General features: G+C 39.4%; 1 pseudogene; it reads right to left on the minus strand.

Annotated features, from left to right (window-relative positions):
- Positions 1–7369: 7369 nt before the first annotated feature.
- On the minus strand, positions 7370–9519 carry LOC113351403 (annotated as a pseudogene).
- Between the last annotated feature and the right edge of the window lie 576 nt (positions 9520–10095).

The following is a 10095-nucleotide window of genomic DNA, read 5'->3' on the forward strand; positions in this document are numbered from 1 at the left end:
ACCACCTCACTCCATATTCCCATCACCACCACCATCATCTCGATGGGTTAGGGTGGTGCTGGGGGTTTTCTTTGTTTTGATGTTTAAGTTTTCTTCGGCTTTCCACGTTTCCATCTTGTAAACCTGTTTTTCCCTTTCTTTTATTTTGCCTTTCGTTGTTAGGTTTTCTTTTGTATATAGTCTTTTTCTTTTTCTTTTTCCTCTTGCTTTGTGTGCAATACTGGTCACTCCACTAGAAATTGCTGACGTCTGTGCTGCAAGTGTTTGTTTCCTCGCCTGAACGATGTCCACAGACAGAGGTGTAATCATTTGTCCTTTCAAGGATTTTCATGGTTGTCCAGATAGGGGAGTGGGGAGCAAGGGTTTTGTATGTTTAATCCCTCACCTGAAGATATTACATCTCTGCAACATGGAGAGAAAGAATGCTCTTCAACAGTCCATCAGAAACGACCTTGATGTGTATGTTGGTTTGGAGGAGACCTTGAGGCGTTTGAAACAATGGATGTGTTTCGACTGCATGAGTATTTAGGCCTGGAGTAGGGCGTTTAAGCACGGATAAAATGATATTAGGACTGCGACAGCTGATGGTGATGTAGTTGAAACTATTTCAGGGGTACCTCGGCCTGATTCAATTCTAGTTCAGCTGGACAGTGACGTGGAGGTTAATGTTGTGACTGTTGACGCAGTTTTTCGAGCTCCAATTCGCACTGTGAAGAGCATACCAAGAGGGTGTAGGCTGGCATTTTCTCATGCCCTGAAGGAAGCACTTTTGAAAGTTGTTGCAGAACCTAATTTGGCTAGAAATTGGGTTCGGCTGTTGTTGCTGCCTCGCTGTACGCTGCAAGTCTTCAATCCTAAAGGGAGGGAAGAACGCAAGTCTGGGAATCATAAGGCGTTGCAATAGAAACAAATTCTTCGCGCTCTAGAAATCTGGAGTGAAACCGGAGGATTACAACAGCTTGTCAGGGAGGTTTTGCAGGCAAAGCGAATTATGGGGTTTAAGGGTGGTGACGACAAGGAGGAAGACAACAGGCTAAGCTCCAATGTTTCTACCTGTTTGCACAAAGTTGCGGATGGGCATTTCACATCTGCGCTCAAAGCCATCAGCTCTTCGAGGGTAGCGCCATATAACGAAGAGACAAGGAAGGCGCTTGAAGATAAACACCCGCTCATGCCTCCTCCATGGAAACCAACTTGCCCGCTATGTGAGACACCATTACTAGCTAAAGGAGGGACAATTCTAAGCTGTATTAAGTCGTTCCCTAAGGGGACTTCATGCGGAAAGGATGGTCTTCGGGCACAACATTTATTGGATGATTTTTGTGGAGATGGTTCTACGGTTGCTGCTGATTTGGTTACGACGATAACAAGGGTAGTCAATTTGTGGTTAAGAGGAAGATGCCCACTTAACCTTGCGGAGTTCATTACTTCATCGCCCTTAACACCTCTCCTTAAACCTGAAAATAACATTCGTCCTACTGCTGTTGGTACAATTTGGCGTCGTCTGGTGTCCAAAGTATCCATGAAGGGGGTCGGTCAGGACATGGCATCTTACTTACAAGATTTTCAGTTTGGGGTGGGTGTCTCCGCAGGTGCTGAGGCAATCCTACACGCTGTGAACAGGTATGTTAGTAAAAATCATGCAGATGCTAGCCTGACTATGTTGATGGTTGACTTCACCAATGCATTTAATCTAGTTTACTAAACAACCATGCTTTTTGAGGTGCGTAATTTATGTCCATCTATATGGCCATGGGTCGAATACTTGTATGCCCAACCTACAAGACTGTATGTGGGGGATGATTATATTTATTCGTCTACAGGAGTGCAACAGGGTGACCCTCTAGGTCCTTTATTATTTTCTTTGATGCTTCTTCGGCTTATAACAAAGAATGAACAATGTACGTTATCCTTACATGCTTGGTATCTTGATGATGGCACTATTATTAGTGACACTGCAGAAGTGGCTAAGGCACTTGCAGTTGTTCAGACAGATGGGTCTGAGATGAGACTTATTTTGAATATTCGGAAAACCGAATTTTTTTGGCCCTCTTGTGGTGACCGTAGAGATAGGTTGTTTCCTACTGGAATTTCAAGGCCGGATAAGGGGATCAAGTTATTGGGTGGTGCGGTCATCCTCGATATTGGGTTTGTGCAAGAACTTGCTATTCGAAGAGCAGAAAAGGAAGTGGGTTTAATATAGGTTTTATCCAAGCTCCATGATCCTCATAGTGAATTGCTACTATTACGTGCTTGTATGGGCATCTCCAAGCTGCTCTTTGGGATTCGTATTTGCTACCCGGAATATACTACAGCTGCGGTAGATATCTTTGATAGAGGCTTGAGAGAGGTGGTGGAGGGTATTGTGGTGTGTGGAGGTCCTTTTTTTTGGGAGCTCCAATGGAGGTTATCTACCCTGCCTATTAGATATGGAGGCCCTGGATTATACACTGCTAAGGAGGCATCACAATATGCTTTTCTAGCATCGCGTGTGCAATCCTGGGGCCTACAAGATCATGTTTTAAGGGACAGTGGGGTAGAAGGCATGTATGACAATTTTTATAAGGCTTTGCAGATACTACAAGTAACTCTTCCTAACTATGACTTTAGCAACTTCACCAGTAAGGACGCCGCCGCCCCCTAAAGCACAAAGTAACCTGGAGAGTGCTCTTTTTGGTAAAGTAGTTAAAGACATTTATAGAGTTTACGAGCTCTCGGATAGACAGAAAGCGGTCTTTGGTTGCCTACAAGCAGCGGATGCCCAGGATTTCTTCTTGCTATACCAATTGAGGGCCTTGGGCAGAAGATGTCACCCGTGGAGTACCGGTCCATCCTTAAATACAGGTTAATGATTCCTCTATACCCCTTTGATACACACTGTCCTGCTTGCATTACAGGATTTCTGGACACGTTTGGGGAACATACAGTCCATTGCAAGGTAGATCCTGGTTTTAAATATAGACATGATCATGTGAGGGATACGTTGTATGATGTATTGTGGAGAGCTGGCATTTCAGCAAAGAAATAAGCGTCTGTCAATTTCTTGACTAACCCGCAAGGGAGATCTACACTTAGGCCAGCTGACGTTCTTATTTTTGGATGGGCTAATGGCAAACATGCATGTGTTGACCTTACGAGTATTTCTCCATTAGTGGGCATTGGGCATGGCTCCTTTACAGTTGGCCAGGCAGCGCTGAGAGTTGCCTCAGGTAAGATAGTAAATCATGAGAAAGCGTGTATTGATAATGGACATGCTTATATCACCTTTGCTTTTGACACTTTCGGTTTTTTGGCTCCAGATGCGGTTGGACTTCTCAAGAGAGTTCACAAAGTCATGCACAATAATGTCATGACTCCCAGTTCGACGGAGTTTGTTTTTAAAAGGATAGGTTTTGCAATCCAAAAATGGCTTGCGGCGCAGCTTGTTGCTCGCTTTCCTTCTATGTAAAAGACACTACCCATTTATTTTTTTCATAAGTAGGTAAATAAATGTCAATTGTAACACAAATTGCGGTAGCATGTATTGGTGAAAGCAAGTATATTTGTCTGACCTACTGCAGCGACCACCTAACGTAAGTGATAATGAATACACATATATAAAGAGAAAACTTTTCATGAATCTTCATCCAAAGAAAAATTATCGAGGATGGCCACACCTTCCCGAATGATAAAGACATAAGAAACTCAAAATCCAAAAAATTACATAATGTCATCAAAGTAATCAACCAATATTCATAATTGAATGCGGTATATCCTTGTCTTCATTCTAACTACGAAGTTTTTTTATTCTTTACATTAATTGCTTGTATTACACGTCGAAAAGGAGAGAAATTAAGTACCCATCAACTTTTCGTTACTGAACCTATATAAAAAACCTCGCTTGAACTTTAATCAGGATTAAATCAAACAAGAAATATTCTTGGATAATCTCAATAAAAGATTCTTGAATAAGAATGATTGATTAATGCACAACTTGCTTGTACTTTAATTTTAAGTATAGAGATAAAATCAATATAATACGCAAATTTAAAAGTAAAGCAAAGCACACAACATGAATTTTATTAACGAAGAAAATTGCAAAGCAGCAAAACCCCGGGACCTTGTCCAGTTTGAACACACAATATATTAAACCGCGACAAACACTACCATACCATAAGACTTCGGTCTAGAATGTAGTTGAGAAAGAATATACCGTCCAAGCTACTATGATGTATTTTTTCCCCTACAACTCTTGATTCTCCCAAGAACTATGCACTTGATTCCTTTATCTGGTGTCCTTTAAAACCTTAACTAGAAGTTCCTCTACCGTTTGTCATGAAGACTATCGCTACATTACCTCCAACAAGACGCCAATTGATTTCATTTCTGATGCTAGATCAGGAGATATAAATTTATTCCTTTATTTAGACGAATTCAAATCCCCAAGACTATGGTTTATTCTAGCTCTTTAAAAGTTAGAGAGATATCTATCAACTACCTATACAAAAATATCAATTTAAATCAAAGTCCAAGATGAATTCTTATGGAAAACTTAAAAACATGATTTCAATATATAAGAGTTATATTCAATCGCTTTTTAAGTTTCCTATCAAATCTGGGTTTGATCAGTAACTCTTGAATAGCCTTATATCATACAAAAATGACCTTACAATAAGTAAGAATTATAAACAGCAAATACGGATACATATTATGAAACTACCTATCTTTTGAAGAAAGGTTGTTCTCGTGCTTCATAGATCCCTTGTGAAGTCTTTCAAAGACGAACCTTAGATCGACAAGATATTAGGTGTTCGGGGGATAACATTTGCAACAAGATACACAAGCAAGTAGGTATTGAGTTTTCAGTGGATGATGTCTCCAATGTATAGTAATCAATCAAGGTTGGATTGCTTAAGACATAAACAATGAATTTCTTGTAACCAAACTTATTTTTCGATTGTTAAATCTAAGTCGTTTCCTTAGATACAAAAATTTGTTTCCTTTGTAAGAGTTATAAGGTTCTTTTCATAGTTTAAAGTTGTGCATGCATAATTGTCATCTCAATCAAATTCTTTGAAAATAATTACTACCTAAGGTAACTTCAAACTACTAAGAACAGATAATGTGTACAAAGAAGCAATTTTCTAGAAGAAGATCTAAAAACTTGAATCTAAAGCTATATATATATATAAATTCTTATAAAGAACTTAAAACTTTCCATACAAATGAATTAGCGTGTAAAAAGTTTGACTTGAAAATTAAGGAAGAATAAATGAGTCCAACAACAATAGTGTATTAGGTGGGGTTAGAATTTGATGTTACATGAGACACTTTGATGGGCTTGAAATCTTGTGTGGCCACTTTATTTACTGCTATTGTGTAGCTTTTTTTTCCCCTATAGCAAGAACTTCGATGTGCGGCTTGAAATCTTGTGTATATAAACTATATATCATGCCTGCTTCTTCTTTTGCTGCAATTGTTTAATCCTGAATGGGGTTTTGCTCTATTGTTTAAAGAGAGGCATCTTATCAACCATTAAGAAAGGCATCTTTTATTCCGGCCGGAATCTGGAGGAAAATTCACTGTCATCTTTTGTTCTGGTCGGAATCTGGCGGAATATCGACTGCCCACTGATATTTTACAGCAACCCTGTTAGTAACCGTCAAAAGGGTTTTTGCTCAACTTCAACACCAGAAGAAACCCCATCCCCATCATTTGGAAATTCAGTCAATCATTTACTACTTGCTATGCTTTTTACTTGTCCTTTCAGCTCTAGCCAATTCCATACAAACACCCATTTGCTCGAACTTTCTAACACTGAATTCCATCCCCAATGACTAAGAAATGCACCTGTTGACTTGTGTGGCGTAATATCTCTAATGGGTACTGCCAATTTTTACAATAACAACCTCTTTTGAGATTCTTTCATTCTCTCAACAAATTCATCTGGTAAACATTTCGCGCCATTCTCCAAACCCCAAGCTAATTCCGTCATTTTTGATGCTCTAATTGTGTTTTGAAAACCAAATGAAATGTATAAAGCTGAAGATGCTTTTTGACGATTCAACCCCTCTATGGAGAAACATCAACTGGTGAAATGGATGACTAGTCCAACCTACTACTCCTGCCCCACTGTCGTATCTTTATCTTTGAAGAGCTCTATTAGTAGGTAAGAGTACAGATGAAAGCTCTGAAGACAGAAACTGATCACAAAATTTAGGTAGTAGGTAAACAGTGTGCTGAAAATGTTAGAAAAATATACAGATATCAAATGCAATAGTGGCAGTAACAGACTGGAAGTTTCTTAAAAAAATGTCGGAGAGTTATTTTCTAAACACACCAAATTAAGAACATTAAGCCGAGAAAAAAAACAAACAGAAACCATCTTGATATCCTTGGAATCGAATGGAAATCTAACGCATCCATGCCATAGAGTTTGTCATTAAGTTCTTGAATATGCAAATAGGAAGATCTAAAAATAGCTAAAAAGAGACAAATGAGTTCCCCAGTTTGAAATGCAAAAACCACTTTTAAGTGTCCATCCATGAGGGCTGTGGTAGTACTGTTGGCATTGGCAGAAACAACATACCTGTGGCATAATATACATGTCTGTTACCCAAGCAGAGGCCTTCAAAGCTTCTTGTTTGGATATTAAATCCCTGAACCCAGTGCTTCCAACCGAACAAAACAGCATTACATCCAACCGGACTGAAACCAAAAACTTGGATTGGTGCTGGTTTCCAGTTCTGCTCTCCTACTAAAATATCCTTGTGCATAGTTTCCAGTTGGCCTGATTGAGCACCCAAACACTCGTAGTCATTCCCATTGTTGTAATTCTAGTTTTAGCGTAACAGGCCATGCCTTCTGACTCCCCAATTCAACTATCAAAACATACCAAACTCATCATCATCACACTCCATGCCTGGAAAATTAATCAAATTAGAATCGATGCCCATCACTTTTATTTTTCTGAACTAACTGAAAAACAAAGTACCAAACCATTACTAGAACCTAACAGATACACACTAGAACCTTCAAATGGTTTCTCATTTGCAAGAAACTTAAAAGAGAACAAAATGATGATTTCTAGACATAAACTGTGAATGTAAATCAGGATACGCCATCTTTAATCTCACAGGGTTTTTTCATCAGTACCAAAATCATTTATTGAATAATAGTGCATCAGTGGGAGAGACTTGTTATTGATTTTATACCATTTGGAAAAGAACTTAGGGTTTGACAGGTTAGATAACCATACCTTTGAGACTGACATAATGTTTAAGGTTTACTCATATGTAGGTACCTCCTCAGTTGTGCCTAAGAAGCTGCACTCCCTGACAATACGATCAGAGAATTGTGCTTCTGTACTCCTCCTTTGCTCAGAGATTCCTATTGACGGTTCCACTAATATGCTTTCACTTTTAGTAATGCTCAAACTTTTGAAGACTATGAGTTCACTTTTAGTGATTCAGTTATCATCCGCTTCATCTTGGTTGTTTCCATGGTTGATCTTTTGAGCACGATACATATCAGCGACCTGACCAGACGTTGTGGCTTCCTCCGGCTTCTTGTCTTCTCTTACACGAATCAGACGTGGAAATCAGAGTGAAATGCCCTTGACTGCGCCATGGCACCAGCTGCAGCAAGATAAACAGGACTAATACTCAAATCTGCAGCTTTAACCTCCCACACCTCAGTTGGTTCAAACCATACATCTGGGTTACTTGCATCTGTAAAGCGGTAGTATGATTTCGGGTGAGGAATTACTTGACTTTGGAGACTGGAAGAAAGCTCCTTGAGCATTTTTTCAGAAAATCCGGTGCCTATCTTGCATGTGCAATGGAATTCCTCTTTCTCGTCATCGTAACAAGCAAGAAGAAAGCCTCCATAACCAGCAGTGCGTTTTCTTCTGCCATGGTATGCTCCTATAGGAACTAAATCTAGGGAGTCTCCAATATTGTCCATATAATCCTTCTTCAGTTTCAACCAGTTGTTGGACCTCTTCGCAGGCTCATAAGTAGCTTCTGTACTTAATGTCTTGACTATCAAACCTTCACAACCGTCAACAATTGCAGTATCAAGAAAAGTCTGCATTGCTTTGAGATCGTTTGACGTTACTGCGGTCGCGAACTTAAACTCTCCTGGTACTTCCACAAATGAGTCGTAAAGATGCTTTCTACGAACATCTAATTGCGCTTGGAGAAGTTGTTCACCATTGAGATACAATATATCAAAAGCAAAGATGCTGTTATATCATCTACGGGAACATTTTTACATGCCCGATTGCTCAGTTTCTGGAATGACAAAATTTTACTATTTTTGCGGTCAAATGCCACAACTTCACAATCCAGAACAAATGAACTTACTGATGGCTTCTTGAACCTTTGCACTGATTGAATAACATCAGGAAACTTTCCAGCATTTCTTTCAGCATTTCGACTATATATCTCAACTGAACCATCTTCCAGGTAATGTATCTGAGCACGTTCGCCGTCATACTTGTCAAAAATCTCAGACACTCCCTTTGTGGGTTTCGCTAACATAGGACTAATCGGAACACCTGGTACGAAACCACATTTATCCGGGAGCTTCAGCACACCATCACTGAGAAGAGCACTGACAATGGTATCATATTTAGGGTGCACCGAATAGACTTGCTTTATAACCTTCGCAGCTTCATCAATAGGGGGATCTGAAGGTGTTTCAGAATATGCAGCAGCTTGAGCCAAAACTACCAAGACAGTCTGCTCTGCCAACCCAATCCTCAACTTTGACTCCAGAAGACGAATTATATATAGAGGTTCACAATCACTAGCTGCAACAAGAAGTGCTTTGATCCTTTTTGTCTTCTGAGTCTGACTATCATTCCCTGAAATCTTTGCAGTGACACGAAATGCATCTAAAACCTCGGCAACAGTTAATGGAACAGGCTTAAAGCCAAACAGGGTAGATGGAGATGAGCGGCTTACTTTTGCTACCAAACCCAAGTCTCCAAGATTCTTGAGTTCTTTTCTAATTTGAGCTTCACTCTTTCCATAAGCTTCACTAAGTAACTTAATAATAGCAGCTTCTCCGATTCCAAGCTCAATTCCATCGTGTGCAGGATAAATCTCAGACGCTGAAAGATAAACGAAAGAAATCAAATCTCCTGGTGTAGTTGCAATTACAGTTCTAAAAACATTACAAAGAATATCTGTGATCACAATTCTTGATGATTTCTTTAGATATCAAATCAAGTGCTCTAGCGAGAAACACAAACGGAATTGATTCTCCGTCTTTCCAAAACGCAGCCGATTTGGGCTTGAATTCGTATCCTTTGTTTTTCAACAGAGCAATCTTTGCATCCATGTTAGCTGATTTATCTTCTTCCTTCTTGACCTCTTCTTTTACCATTTTAGGTTTCTTAGCTAGAGGACCATCTTCAAGGGTGTCTTCTGTTAGGGTTTTAGGAGAAGGAGATTGGGGTTGTTTTTTCTTTGCATTTGATCGATTACCCATGAGAAGAGCGAAGGCATTTTTGGAATGTGGTGGATCAGACATTTTGAGTTTCAGTAACGATTAGGTTTTGAAGAGAAAGTGGAGACTGCGATCAATGAGGGGTTTTGGAGAATAGGAATCCGGGCAGTAATGGTGTAGATATTAGGGATTTTCTAACGGAATAAGAACATGAGCGCAGTGACAGCTTCAAGCTAAGCTAATAAAGAAGTGTGCAGCGTAAGGTTTTGAGACTTTTGACCGGTTGTGTTGGAGTCTTTGGACTTTGGTGTAAAAGAGGTGTAACTTTAAGTGTTAGCATGGCCATAGGCCCATAGGCTATATTCTTAAGTTCATTTCTTCAAAAAGTGGCTCTCTTCTCTATCCAGGAAGACAATATTAAAATATTAGCTGCATTTTTTTTTTCCGCTTAAATCTGTTTTTAGTAGCGGATCTGAGCAGATAATCATCTCTAAAGTCTTATATCTCTCTATCTGTTTCTTATTTTTCAAACTTAGATCTCGGTTTAAGTTTTCCTGTAATAGTTATATCTTATTAGCTCGGCAAAAGTTATTTGCCTTGATTCTCCTGCAACTTCTGGTTTGTTCATCATTTTTATCTATGTCTTTTGATCTAATCAAA

Source organism: Papaver somniferum, chromosome 2 (assembly GCF_003573695.1).
Source record: "Papaver somniferum cultivar HN1 chromosome 2, ASM357369v1, whole genome shotgun sequence".
Taxonomy (NCBI): Eukaryota; Viridiplantae; Streptophyta; class Magnoliopsida; order Ranunculales; family Papaveraceae; genus Papaver; species Papaver somniferum.